This window comes from Rattus norvegicus, chromosome 3 (genome assembly GCF_036323735.1).
Source record: "Rattus norvegicus strain BN/NHsdMcwi chromosome 3, GRCr8, whole genome shotgun sequence".
Classification (NCBI taxonomy): domain Eukaryota; kingdom Metazoa; phylum Chordata; class Mammalia; order Rodentia; family Muridae; genus Rattus; species Rattus norvegicus.
Genome location: NC_086021.1, coordinates 73,335,753 through 73,349,148, shown reverse-complemented (window position 1 = coordinate 73,349,148; position 13,396 = coordinate 73,335,753). Strand labels below are relative to the sequence as shown.

General features: G+C 44.8%; 1 protein-coding gene and 1 long non-coding RNA gene across 7 annotated transcripts in view; one reads left to right on the top strand and one right to left on the bottom strand.

The window, feature by feature from the left end:
• The window catches only part of Stk39 (serine threonine kinase 39), a 266,876-nt gene that overhangs the window by 239,249 nt on the left and 14,231 nt on the right, over nt 1-13,396 (top strand).
• LOC100911723 (uncharacterized) lies at nt 11,725-13,201 on the bottom strand. Its single transcript, NR_133672.1, has 3 exons — nt 13,134-13,201; nt 12,738-12,848; nt 11,725-12,146 (listed from the first exon to the last, which is right to left on the bottom strand). It is a non-coding gene; the product is annotated as an uncharacterized LOC100911723 (long non-coding RNA).

The following is a 13,396-nucleotide window of genomic DNA, read 5'->3' as shown; positions in this document are numbered from 1 at the left end:
TTTAGGCGTTACCTTTATTCTTCCCATCTTAATGGTCATGTGGTTCATTCTTGGTGTTTTAGGTTATTTATTTGGTATGTCTACTTTAACGCAGGTATTTGTGGTTGGAAATGGCCTCTTCGCACTACCTGCCCCATACGCCACAGGTTATGGCGGGCTGTATTTTCACTGTCATCAGACTGAATTCTTAAGTTTCTTCTCTGACGTCTTCCATGACCCCTGTGTATATCCAACACTGGATTCAATCTTTGTGTGAAGATTCATATATCTTCTGTAGTTTCTCTTGCTGTTAATTTCCGGGTTCAGTTATGATCTGATGAGACATTAATTGGATTGCTTTGTTTTCACTAAGATTATGTTTATGACCTGAAGTATCATCTATTTTGAGGAAAAGCCCCAGTGCTGCTTAAGAAAATGTGTACTCCACCATTTTCCATTTGCTAGAATAGTCTGCTAATATTCTTTTAGGTCTGTGTTGTGGTTGAACTGGGATGTCGTTTCGTTGTTTTGCCATAATGATCTGTCTATTGGTGAAAGTGAGCATAGAAATCACCCATTCTTACTGTCTTGGGTTTCTCTTCCCATATTTCCTGTAGTGTTCATTTCATAAAATTGATATTCCACTATTCACAGTACATAGAGGCCTGGCCTAGTTGCCCATCAACAGATGAATGAATAAAACATGCAGTGTATATACCAGTGGAATTTTGTTCTACCGCAGAGAGTGAAATTATATCATTTTAATGAAACTAGATGGAATTGGACATCAACATACTAAGCTAAATTGGCACAACTCAGAAAGTCAAACCTTTTTCCTCTCAGAATCTATGCAGTCACGAACATATAAATATAAACACACAAATATAAATGTAATCGTTTTCTTCCTCAGAATCTCCAGAACGTATGGAGACACACACACACACACACACACACACACACACACACACACACACACACACACAAAAGCATATGTACATATGTTGATAGAAAACAGAAGAGGAACTATGTGCTGTAGCGGTAAATAATAAAAAAAGAGTCTACCAACCCACACTAGTGCGGGCTCCATTGGACCACATGGCATTTGCGGGGCATTTTGATCTCAGTCAGCAAAATGTCTCACCCACTAAGCTCCCAGTCTCCATCCCACACTGCTGCCAGCTACTCTCTGAGCCCAGCAGCAGCCGTCCTCCTGCGACTCTTTTGCTGTGGACTCTGCTCACATTCCCAGCATCCGCCCCCTGTGGTTATAGTCACAACTCCCAGTAACCCGTTAAAATCAAAAATCAAAACTCGATAAGCTTGTAATTTAGTAATCACATTTATATCTTAAATTCTCATTCCACAAAATGTCCACACAGTAAACTCACAACCAACTGATGATGATATAAACTGCCCACTTATTAAGACAAATTGTCCTATAAAATCCCATCCCTTATGACATATTTATAACTACCTGTGTCCCCTTAAAGCCACAGATCTGGGTAATCTTTCTCCTCCTCCATCTTTGTTCTTCTTTTTCTTTCTCTCTCTCCTCCCTTCAAAACTCTGTTCCCATCTTACCTTTTCACTGCCCAATCACAGGCCTTGTCTTATCTTGTGCCTGCCTTCACCTGCATAAAGACCACAATCTACAACGTGCAGGAGACAAAGTAGTATAAAGGGAAGGGAAGGGACTAGGTAATAGAGGAAAGACATAGTATTACACGTTTTCTCTCATATTGTGTGTGTGTGTGTGTGCGTGTACATTTATATTCATAAAATCCATTATTTTATATATTACCTAAAATTTTTTCAAGAAAAGTTAGCCTTCAAATGGTTGACTAAATCATTACATCTTCTTGATAGATTGTCAGTTTGAATTGACTTTCTTGATCACCTACCAATTCCGGTTTGGTTTCTCATTTTCATTGGCTATGAGCTTTGTTGTAATAAATATTTAATCTCAGACCAGGGTTTCTACCCCACCTTTGAACATTCAGTTCCCAGATTAAAAGCACAAGACTTTTGTATTTATGATAAGTGTTTAAAGCACTAGAGCTGGGCAGATATCAACCTTCTATGCTTTTATGTCTACTTCCCTGCCGATAATCCCAAGTTATAATGTGCTATATTCCATCTGACCATTCTTAACTCTAGTTAGCTAGCCCTCATGGTCATGTTTTCATGATTCCCCATTTTGTCTTCTCTCTCCATCTTTTCCTCTCTTTCCTTGTGATCCTGCCTCTACCCCCCAGCCCTGGGATTGAAGTCCTGCCTACCTCTCTTCTGCCCAGCTATAGGCTGTAGACATCTTTATTCCCCAATTAGGGGTAACTTAGGGGGGCAAGTTTATATAGCATAACCTCTGTGTGTGTGTGTGTGTGTGTGTGTGTGTGTGTGTGTGTGTGTGTTTGCTCAGATTCTCTTGTCTCTGGGCCACCGGCCTTGGGGGCCAGTATTTAACATTACAGTACATAGCAACAGACCAAACCTTAATAAACTTAATCACGCTTGGCTTTGGATTTCATTTCCATTTTCTGTCCTTTTCCTCCCAGAATGTGTGTATCTTTCCATTGAAGATTCTTGTACTATATAGTTTGATCTACATTTTTTTTTAATGGAGAATAAAGAATCTACATAGGGCTATTATTGAGTAACATATTCTGATTCTTACTATTGCATTACTATATAATTTCATTTGTGATATACTATAGTGATTTGCATTACTATATAATCACAATTCCTACTTATCTACTCTTCTAGGGAGATTTATTCTTCCCTTGTTCGCTCTTGGGATTGCATTTGTCCTGTTTTGTCCTTTGTGTGTAGAAGTCATTTAAGTATTGTGTTAGTTAATTTTCTTGTTGACTTAACAAAGTACCCAACAAAAGATCACTTAGGAGGGAAGATTTTTATTCTGACTTGCAGTCCGAGGGTATTGTCCCTGGTGATTTGAAAGTCACTGTAGCAAGAGGATGAGAAGAAGGTCACACTACAAGGGTATCTGGGGAGCAGAGAGAAATGAGTGTTTCCCCTCCTTTCTGTCATTCGGAGCAGGAACTGACCTATGGCACTATGCTGCTAACGTCTGTGTGGGACAACGTTCTGTCTTCTGTTAAACCTTTCCAGAAACATCCTCACAGAGACAGGTGCACGGTGGATTCTGAATCCAGTCAAGGTCATGTGTCCTCAGCCATGCTGGTTATGATTCCCTCTCAGCCCTAAGTATTCTGGAAAGTATGCCTTCTTTGAATCTGAAGGACAATTGTGTTGGGTATAGTCATCTACGGTGACATTCTTTCAGCACTTCAATTATAATATTCCGTGCCATCTGGCCTTTAGTTTCCTCTAAGCAATGTGCTTTTACTATGGTGGCTTTGCTCTTTTATCAGTGGTATGGATTATTTCTCTTGGAGCTCTCAGTGGTCATCCTTTTATTGTTCGTGTGTGATGGGGAACTGTTCATTTCTGTCCGTTCATTGCCCAGGGTTGAAAGGATTTCTTCACTAAAGCTAACCTGTCATCCGGGGGAGTCACTTGAAAACCAAGCTTTCTTGATGAACTTCTAGGAGCAGTGGGCTTCCTTCTAGGAGCAGTGGGCTTCCTTCTAGGAGCAGTGGGCTTCCTTCTAGGAACAGTGGGCTTCCTTCTAGGAGCAGTGGGCTTCCTTCTAGGAGCAGTGGGCTTCCTTCTAGGAGCAGTGGGCTTCCTTCTAGGAGCAGTGGGCTTCCTTCTAGGAACAGTGGGCTTCCTTCTAGGAGCAGTGGGCTTCCTTCTAGGAGCAGTGGGCTTCCTTCTAGGAGCAGTGGGCTTCCTTCTAGGAGCAGTGGGCTTCTTCGGAAGCTAGGACACTGGCTTGCTATCAGCTTTGGAGTTCTTGCAGGTCTTAGGCTGCCCAGCACCTCCACCTGTATCTAGCTATCTCTCAGCCTCAGTCTCTCAGACTTGTTCTTCCTGTACCTGAGCACATCTTTCTGGACTTCTCCTCCTACTTGGAATGCTCTCATTCTCTTAGTGAATTCCCACTCATCTCTCAGGACTGATTGTTAACTCCCCTTAGAGTCTGACTCAGAGCCCAGCAGGAAGGTTTTCTCTAGGCTGACGATAATCAGTCGTTCTTTGTGCTTCTCCCTTTGTGTTCATGGAAGTGTAGTTGGTACACAATACTGTGTTTCCTCTGCTTGTGTTTATATCTCTCCATATCCAGCAGAAACGCTGACTTCTGACCACATGCTCTGTGTGTACTTGCTTAATTGTCGAATGATCATAGTATGCATGTTATGACATACACCTACTGTAGAAAGGGGGTAAGCATATTCAACAGGCAGCGACTTGAACTTCCCATCTGTAGCCTCTCACTGTTCCGTTGTTCCCCTCAGTTGTGAAATCTCAGCCCCCAACTCGAAGGCACCAAGTGCTCTGTGTTCTGTTACAACTTTCTCACGATACGATTTGAAAGGTCTCGAGCAAATACTGCTGCCTGTCCTCCTGAGAGTTCGGAGAGTTAAAAGACAGTAGTAATTAAGATCCAGAAAGATCTAAGTTTTAAGGCTTGACAAGGAGTAGTCAAAAAAGGCAAGAGAACTTAGCTCAGACCTCACAGCGCACATGGCCAAGGGCATATTGTCAGGATTCATGGGTTCATCTTCTAACAGTGAATACTACCTCCTGCAGCTTCTCTAGGATGTGTGAGCTTCTATAGGATGAGCCAGATTTAAGGAACAAAGACATGATCCACCCCTGACTTCTACAAAACATAAAATAAGTCAGTCTCCATTGAAGTTGGTCTCTTATAAAATTCACTTTTCTATCTCAAATTTTATTATGGACCCCAAAAGAGCTTAAATATTAATACTAGTATACTGCACTGCTGAGTTTATTTTCATTTATTTCATCTATTACGTGCCTACACCTTCTGAGACCTAGACGCCCGCTGCCCATAGTGTGCCCCTCACGAGCCCATCAGATCCTTCTGTCCCCCCTTCCTGTACTCCCACAGCCTTGCCGGTCTGAGATGTCAGTTTTCTCTGTATCTGATGATGGTGTGGGGTAGAGAACATACAGGGCAGCTAGAAGCCCACAACGACAGGCTCATCTAACACCACCCTGATCTGGTCTGCTCATCTCCATCTCTGTGGGGGGAGATTGCAGCCTCCTGAAGAAGGCTTTCCTCCTGGCCACCATGCACTGCCTAGGGAGTCTTTCATCTTTACATTCAGCTGCTGCCCACTGGGGCCTGGCAGGGGTTGGGTGCTGACCGAGAATGGGAAGGACAGATGGGTGTGCTGGCGAGGATCCCCCGCCTGGCTACTCTTGTCAGTAGGTGGACCATACCAATTTATCACCCAAACTAGGGCACTTGGGAAGTACAGGGCGGGCAGGCAGCCCGGGACGCTGCCATGCAGGCACTCCTTGAGCAGATGCACTTGGCCACTTCTGAAGTATCAAGTGGTCTCCTGAAGGAGATGCTGAGGCTTCTCAGTCAGTTTGCGTGCCCTGGTTTTTGAGGAACTTGGGATAGTAACTGGAGTTCCTAGGATGGGTAGATAGATACTCACGCAGATTACAGGACACCTTTGATAGGAAGCATTCTTAGTGCTTTTATTTTGTTTCTTTTTTTTTTTTAATTGCATGTGTACTTTTAAAAACAATCATTACTATCAAAAAGATTTAATACAAAATAAATTAAGAAGATAATTAGCCAATTGCTTAGGCTGTACAACCACCAAAAGTAGCCTTGTCAAGGTCCTTCTTTTGTATTGTGTGTAAGGACTGGGACGGTTTTGTTTCTTGACCTGTAATAGCACCGTTCCGCCAACTGGTGGTCTAATAGTTTCCTGGGCTTCAGTCCCTGAAGTGTGTCTAACCCTCTACACCTACTGCTGCGACAGATTTTGGGCAGGGACGTTAGCATTAGACATTTATCTCTGTGCCACCCTAATGGGGTTGGCTACTCTCGGACAGGACCACCAGTGTGTTCTGGCAAGGCCTCTGCTCTGCTTAGAGGTGTGATTTAGTCACTCGATGGAGGGGAGTCCTTTATTTAGTTCAACTATCTCTCACACTTTATTAGGTAAAATTCAAACAGGATGTATAAAGTAAGCCACCATAGCCATCCCAGGTTATATTCCTGTAACAATTAAAAAGTTTGTTTTAAGTGTAAGACAGGGGTTAAGTTGAAAATGGTACAGAAAGAAGCAGCCCCGTGAGGTTGTCAATCTCTGTATTGGATCCCTCCCTCCCTCCCTCCTTCCCTTCTTCCCTCCCTTTCTTTCTTTTTTATTAGTTATTTTATTTAGCTACATTCCAAATGTTGCCCCCTTTTCTGGTCCCCCTCCTTGAGTCCTTCACCCACCCTCTTCTTTGCTTCCGAGAGGGTGCTCTCCCCACCCACTCACCCACGCCCACCTCACCCCACTAGCATCCCCCTTCCCTGGGCCATCAAGTTTCTACAGGATTAAGGGCATCTTTTCCCACTGAGGCCAGACAAGGTGGTCCTCTGCTACACATGTAGTGGGGGTGGGGGCACGGACCAGCCCATGATACTCTTTGGTTGGTGGCTTAACCTCTGGGAGCTCTTGGGGGTGGGGTCCAGGTTAGTTGACACTGTTGGTCTTCTTATGGAGATACAATCCCTTTCATCTCCTTCAGTCTTCCCCCTAACTCTTCCATTGGGACTCTGACCTCAGTCCAATGGTTGGCTGTGAGTACCTGGAAGTCCCTAAAGAAACCACCTCCAGTAGATAGACGTGGCCCCCATTTGAGGCATGGGGCCACCTATCCATCTTCAAAAGTCTTGCCCCAGAATTGTTCCTGTCTAAAGGACATTCAGGGGTGAAAATGGAGCAGAGACTATTTTCGTGGCAAGACTCTTGGGGAAGGAAGTAATGACCGATTTACATTTCGGTACACATTCCATGACTCATGTGGACAGACCTGTGACAAGGGCTTGGCAACTGGCTATGATCTTCACTAGCCTAAGATATGAGGAAGTCTCTTATTGACTATTTGATTAGGATTAAATGTCAGATTATTTATTTATATTATAGCATAAGTTATAAGTCTTTGTTAACTAATAATTAATTGGATTTGTTTATAATTACTTAAAAAGTTAATCTAGAAGCTAGAAAGATGGCTCAGGAGCTGAGAGCCCTGGGTGCTCTTGCTGAGTACTTGAGTTCAGCACTCACGTGGTGCCTCCCAACTGTCCAGCACCCCGGTCACAGGGCACCGATGCCCTCTTCCCACCTGTACTGGCAGCAGGTATGGACGCGGCACACGGACTAACACATAGGCAGACACACTCAGACACATAAACCAGTTTTTCACAAAAGTTAATTCAGCATTCCTCTGTGTTTTACACTGTGTTAAGTAGACTTCAAAGGCTTTGGAGCAGATGGCAAAGGAAGGCGCCAGTCCCCCATAACATGAAGACTAAGTGGACATCCTCCTTGATACAGACACACGCATTCACCAGAGGCTGACCACTGGTGTCTGGGAGGCTGTGGCCACATGCTAGGCATAGAGTCCCCGGCTTTCCCTGGGCTTGCCTGGGCAGCAGATGGCCTTGCCTCAGTCCGCTGCCTCACCTGTGATTTAGGTGGCGTTCCTCATAGCAGTGTATTTGCTGTCCCATTAATTTTAACTTATCCAGAGCTTTTCCTGGTCCAGAAGTCAGGAGACTGAAGCTCAAGCCGTGTGCAGAAAACCCTCCCTGTAAACCACATCAGGGTAAAATGAGACTGAAGATAGAGGTCCCTGAAGTTTAAGGCTGCTTTCCATTTTCCTGGGACACACATTCGTTGATGGGTGCCTTTCTGCAGCTTAAAGGATTTGACAAGGTCGTAAAGTCAACTCTTAGGATGGTTTGTTTTCGTTTTTAGTCAAGCGATTATATACGCTGAAAAGGATGATGTATTATTCTGTCTTATGGACAGACTAGATCAGACAGCAGTTTCTCTTACTGAAATGAGTGGCACTTGCCGGAAGTCTTCCCTCTCTGTGGCTGGGAGAAGATTGCCATTTAGACCTGGTGTGCGTTTGCGTGCGTGTGAACGTGCATGCGCATGTACTTGTGCGTGACACACACGTGTGTTTATTTTATTACTTGTTAGTATACAAAGTAAGTTTTATTATAACATTTTGTATGTGTGCCATCGTAGTTCATTTTAATTCATCGAATTCATCTCCCTTTGTGCCTTATGCACACATAACCCCGTTAGCATTCCCAGAAATATGTTTGCGGTGTCAAACTTCTATCTCAGAACCCAGTCATCTGGCATAATTAAATAAGCATGTTCTTGTTGACATCAGAGAGATGGGAAAGCGTCTCTTTGTGCCTCTGGCAATCAAATTTGGATGGATCCCTATGTTGTAACCCTTTTCCCTGCCTTCTCTGTTTAATTCTACTCAAATCCATGAGCTACACATAGAAAATCCATAATGTAAGAGAACTGAGGTTTCTGCAGCCAGATGTTGGGGAGATTTTGAAGGGCAGAAGAATGTGTGTTTTCTGTATTTGTGTAGATACACTGCCTGCTTCACTGTAGGAGCCAGAGGAAGGTGTTATGTGTGCCATTCCATGAAGAAACACCATTGGTTTCTTCACAATGACAATGGAAACTCACCTCTAGCACATGCCATTCTGGATGGAGCACTATAATGTTTCTAATGGGGCCATGGCCTTTAAAGTCTCAACCTTTGCCCCTTTGCCTTTTCTTTTCACTACTTTATTTATTCACTTTACAACCTGATTGCAGCCCCCACTCTCCTCCTGGGCCCCAGCTCACACAGCCCTTCCTCTCAACCCTTCCCTTCTCCTCTGTGAAGGGGAAGCCCTCCACCCCCACCCCAGGTATCACCCTGCCCTGGCACATCAAACTACTGCAGGACTAGGTGCCTCTCTTCCACTGGGGCCACGTGAGAGGATCCATAGGCAGGCAACAGAATCCCTGCCCCTGCTCCAGTCACTGGGGGACTGGAATGCAGGCCAAGCTGCACACCTGCTCCCTATGTGTGGGAGAGGGGGATGGGTCCAGATCACCCTTGTTCTTGGGTTGGTGGTTCAGTCTCTGGGAAGTGTGCTTACAAACTTTCACCTAAAATTTAGAGGCTGGTTCTAAGGCTGAAAGCCCAGGCTAAGATACCTGTAGAATTCTTCACTTCTAGAAGGCAACAGCTGATTTGCCCTGTGTATCTCCCAATGAGATCCCCCTTTGTTTCTCTAAGCAAGTGAGTGGGCGTTTGCCATTATCTCAGATGAAGACTTGCTTTTTTGTTTGTGTTTTGTTTTTGACTTTTGCTTCAGTTTTGCTTTGTAGAGGAATTTAACCATGAGTGTATTTATTGGTCTGTCACCAGCATTAGCAAAATGAGGCTACAACTGTATTGATTATACCATTTCATTGTTCTGCAAATGAGTGATAATGACATAAATGATGATTGGACACTTTCATTGCCACCTTGTCAGCCAGTTCGTAATATTGTACCTTCAACACAGTAAACTAAATTCGGCATCGGAATTCCAATCTTGCCGTTGTATTTTAAAGGACAGATAACATATAACATATTCGGTAACACAGTTTTGCAGTATCAAATGAGTTCAGATTTTCACACCTGGATTATAATAACTTGATTAAACTAACTGGAATTTACCTGTCTCTTAGGGAGAATTACAGATGTCTATAATTCCCTTTATCTCCCACAAGTTTCACCCTTCTGAGTATATCACTCTGTGTCCTCGAGTATAACATTTGGTTCTCCGATAAGCTCATGTGTGTAGTGCATGTAGTGCATGTAGTGCATTTGGTTCTCCGATAAGCTCATGTGTGTAGTGCATGTAGTGCATGTAGTGCATTTGGTTCCCCGATAAGCTCATGTGTGTAGTGCATGTAGTGCATGTAGTGCATTTGGTTCCCCGATAAGCTCATGTGTGTAGTGCATGTAGTGCATGTAGTGCATTTGGTTCCCCGATAAGCTCATGTGTGTAGTGCATGTAGTGCATGTAGTGCATTTGGTTCCCCGATAAGCTCATGTGTGTAGTGCATGTAGTGCATGTAGTGCATTTGGTTCCCCGATAAGCTCATGTGTGTAGTGCATGTAGTGCATGTAGTGCATTTGGTTCCCCGATAAGCTCATGTGTGTAGTGCATGTAGTGCATGTAGTGCATTTGGTTCCCCGATAAGCTCATGTGTGTAGTGCATGTAGTGCATTTGGTTCCCCGATAAGCTCATGTGTGTAGTGCATGTAGTGCATTTGGTTCCCCGATAAGCTCATGTGTGTAGTGCATGTAGTGCATGTAGTGCATTTGGTTCTCCGATAAGCTCATGTGTGTAGTGCATGTAGTGCATGTAGTGCATTTGGTTCCCCGATAAGCTCATGTGTGTAGTGCATGTAGTGCATGTAGTGCATTTGGTTCCCCGATAAGCTCATGTGTGTAGTGCATGTAGTGCATGTAGTGCATTTGGTTCCCCGATAAGCTCATGTGTGTAGTGCATGTAGTGCATTTGGTTCCCCGATAAGCTCATGTGTGTAGTGCATGTAGTGCATTTGGTTCCCCGATAAGCTCATGTGTGTAGTGCATGTAGAACCCCGGAATCTCCTGGAAGTGCCACATCCCTCACCAGGATTTTAACCGACTGAAATACCAAGAAAAGTATTTAATATGGCCGATTTTCCTCCAACATTTCTTCTCTCATTTTCGCACTATCTCAGAATTCTGTAATGGGAGGTTCTTTCTAGGGTCCGCTTATGAGCAGAGCCTGAAGTTGTTCCCAGAAAAGAAAGTGTGAGGTACAGATTTGTATCCAGGAAGGTTTGGGGACGAGTGTTTTTCAAAATGGACATCTGTTGGGGAGTTAAGCAGCCCAAATGTGGAAGAATCAAGTTGTTCCAACTAGAGAAAAGGCCCTCATCAAAGAGAGCTTTCAAGCAGAGAAGGTCATCCAGCCTTGAGGCTGTGGGGCCTTCTTTCTTTCATGACCAGTCACTGGATGCAGAGAGGGTTGGGGAAGAGCCCTGACCTGGGCTGAGCCAGCTCTCTGGCCTCCCAAAGAGAGACTTAAGTTCAGAGTTATTTGCTAACATTAACCCCAGAACATGGGAAATCAGCTGCCTCTGCCTTCGTTCTCTTCTCTTCACTGGAGAGACGTGAGGGTGAGAGGGAGCAGACTGCTCAGGTGGACTGTGGAGATCTAAATGGAGACCCTGGCTTTTATTCTCAGCTGGAATCGATCAGACAGATTTCAACAGAACATTGGCAGGGTCAGAGTAGTTGTCACAGGGCTCACCTGACCTACAGGGAGTTCTGGGCTACAATCTCCACTCAAAGCTGTATTTTACCTCATTTGGGGGAGAAGTGAAATCTCATCTCTGGAAAAAACTGAAGGAAAAGTGGCCCGTCTTGAAAAACATAGATTAGTGTGTGCTACCTGATACTCAGTTCAGATGAGCCAAGAGTTCATTCATTTTCATTTGCTTTGGGAAACAACTGGGATTATGGAGACATACTTGTAGAAATTCTTCTAAAATAAGAATAATTCCTCTATCAGAAGCTCTTACCCTGGGCTTATTCGGAGTCTTGTATCCCTCCGAAAAGGCATGTAAGCTTTCATGTGCACGACTCTGGGGAGAGAATCTGCACTGTACTTACTAAGTGCAGCTAAGAAGCGAGATCTCAGAAACCCATATGTTTTTCTCCTGTGTTTAACACAGGCATTGGGAAAATAGCAGTAAACAAGACATTACTTTTCAAGAAACCCGTTCTGCAGTTTTAGCTCATACCTGAGATTGTGTACACCCCCAAATAACAGTCCATAAATACTTAGCATGCCTCAAGTTGATAAGTGACATAGAGAAAAAAAATCCCGGGTAAAGAGATAGAAACGAGGCTGTTTTGGTGAAGAGTGTGGTCGCTCTGCTACGGGGTTTGTGTAGAAACAGAGAGAGGCAGCCGAGGAGGAGGCCTTTTCCTTGGGTAGAGTTCGCAGCAGGCTCAGGAGTTCGTGGTAAGAGCCTGCTCTAAATGCTTGGAGTCAATATGGAGGCCTGTTATGACTAGAGTAGGCCCAGAGAGGAGAGAGCAGTGAGAGATCAGGTCAGGGGTAGAGCTGGGGGCTTGGTCTCCAGGGCTCTATGGACTTTGTAGGGGCCATGGCTTGTATCCTGATCTAGAAAGACATAAAAGGATTTTAAACATAAAAGGGGCACCAACTGGTACATGGTTACAGACGTAGCTGGCAGAAGCTGGCTTCCAGGGCCACGGTTGGCAGCAGAGAGACCATCCGCTATCATGCAGATGGTGAGCAGAGATGGCCACAGCCTCATGTGGGCTGCAGCAGTGGTGCTGGTGAGAACAGACAAACTCGTAGACTAGAAGCGTCAGTGTAGCAAGGACACTAGACATAGGCAGGTGATTGCAGCCAGAGCCAGTGGTAAAGACACGACTGGAGTAGAATGGAGTTAGGGAACCGTTCCTGGCAGGATTCAGAATAGGAAATAGCTAAGGCAGTGCTGGAGCGCTAGGTAGAAGTTAGACCTCAGGAAGTGTCTAGACTCTGTGGAGATGGTAATAGCCAAGGAGGCAGCACACTCCCATTTGCGACCCAGGCTCTCACATGAGAGTGACAAAGGTGCTCAAGCGATAAAGACTGAAGAGAAGACAGCTACGTTACCGCAGCTGCCCAGCATGCAAAGCGTGAGTGTGTGAGCGCGGCAAGTTCACAGAAGCTCTCAAGTACACAGAGGCAGAAAGAACTTACTCCAGTGAGTAAGAGTCTACCAGCTCCAAGAGGCGGGATTTGAACCCAGATGCTCTAGCGTCCGATGTGTACACACTGTACTTCTGTGCACCATCCCATGAAGCTGAGAACCTGGAGATGCAGGGCAAGTACTCAGAAATGTCCCAGACTCCATGTGGATCTGGAATGTAAGCGGCCATTGTTTTCACATTAGATTTAAAGCAACACACGTCCAAACCACCTTCATCTCTCCTCCCTTTCTCGAAGCTGGGGTTACCTGCCCGCCTTTTGCATTCCTTACCACTTCTCCACACCTGCTCAGGGTGAGATCAGAGATGCAGGATATCTCTTGAGTAAATCCTCAGACCGAAGTCATCGCCTTGCCTTGTTTGTGTCCCAAAAGCTTGCTAGGCCTACCTCAAAGTCTTCCTGGTGGCCATCCTCAGACTCAGGAGCTCTTGCTCAGCACTAGGTCAGATGAAATTAGCTCACCGTCACAGGAGCACCAGTGTTGTATGAGAAAGACGGCTGTGAAATGAATGGCTGTCCTGGGAGAGAAGTGCACCTTTGAACTAATTGCTCGGAGTGTAATCACAGGCTATAAATAGTCCTGAAGTCATCGTTACTTCTGTAACTATGAAAATTCGGAGAAGGCCTGGCGTCACTTGCCTAAGAAGCGT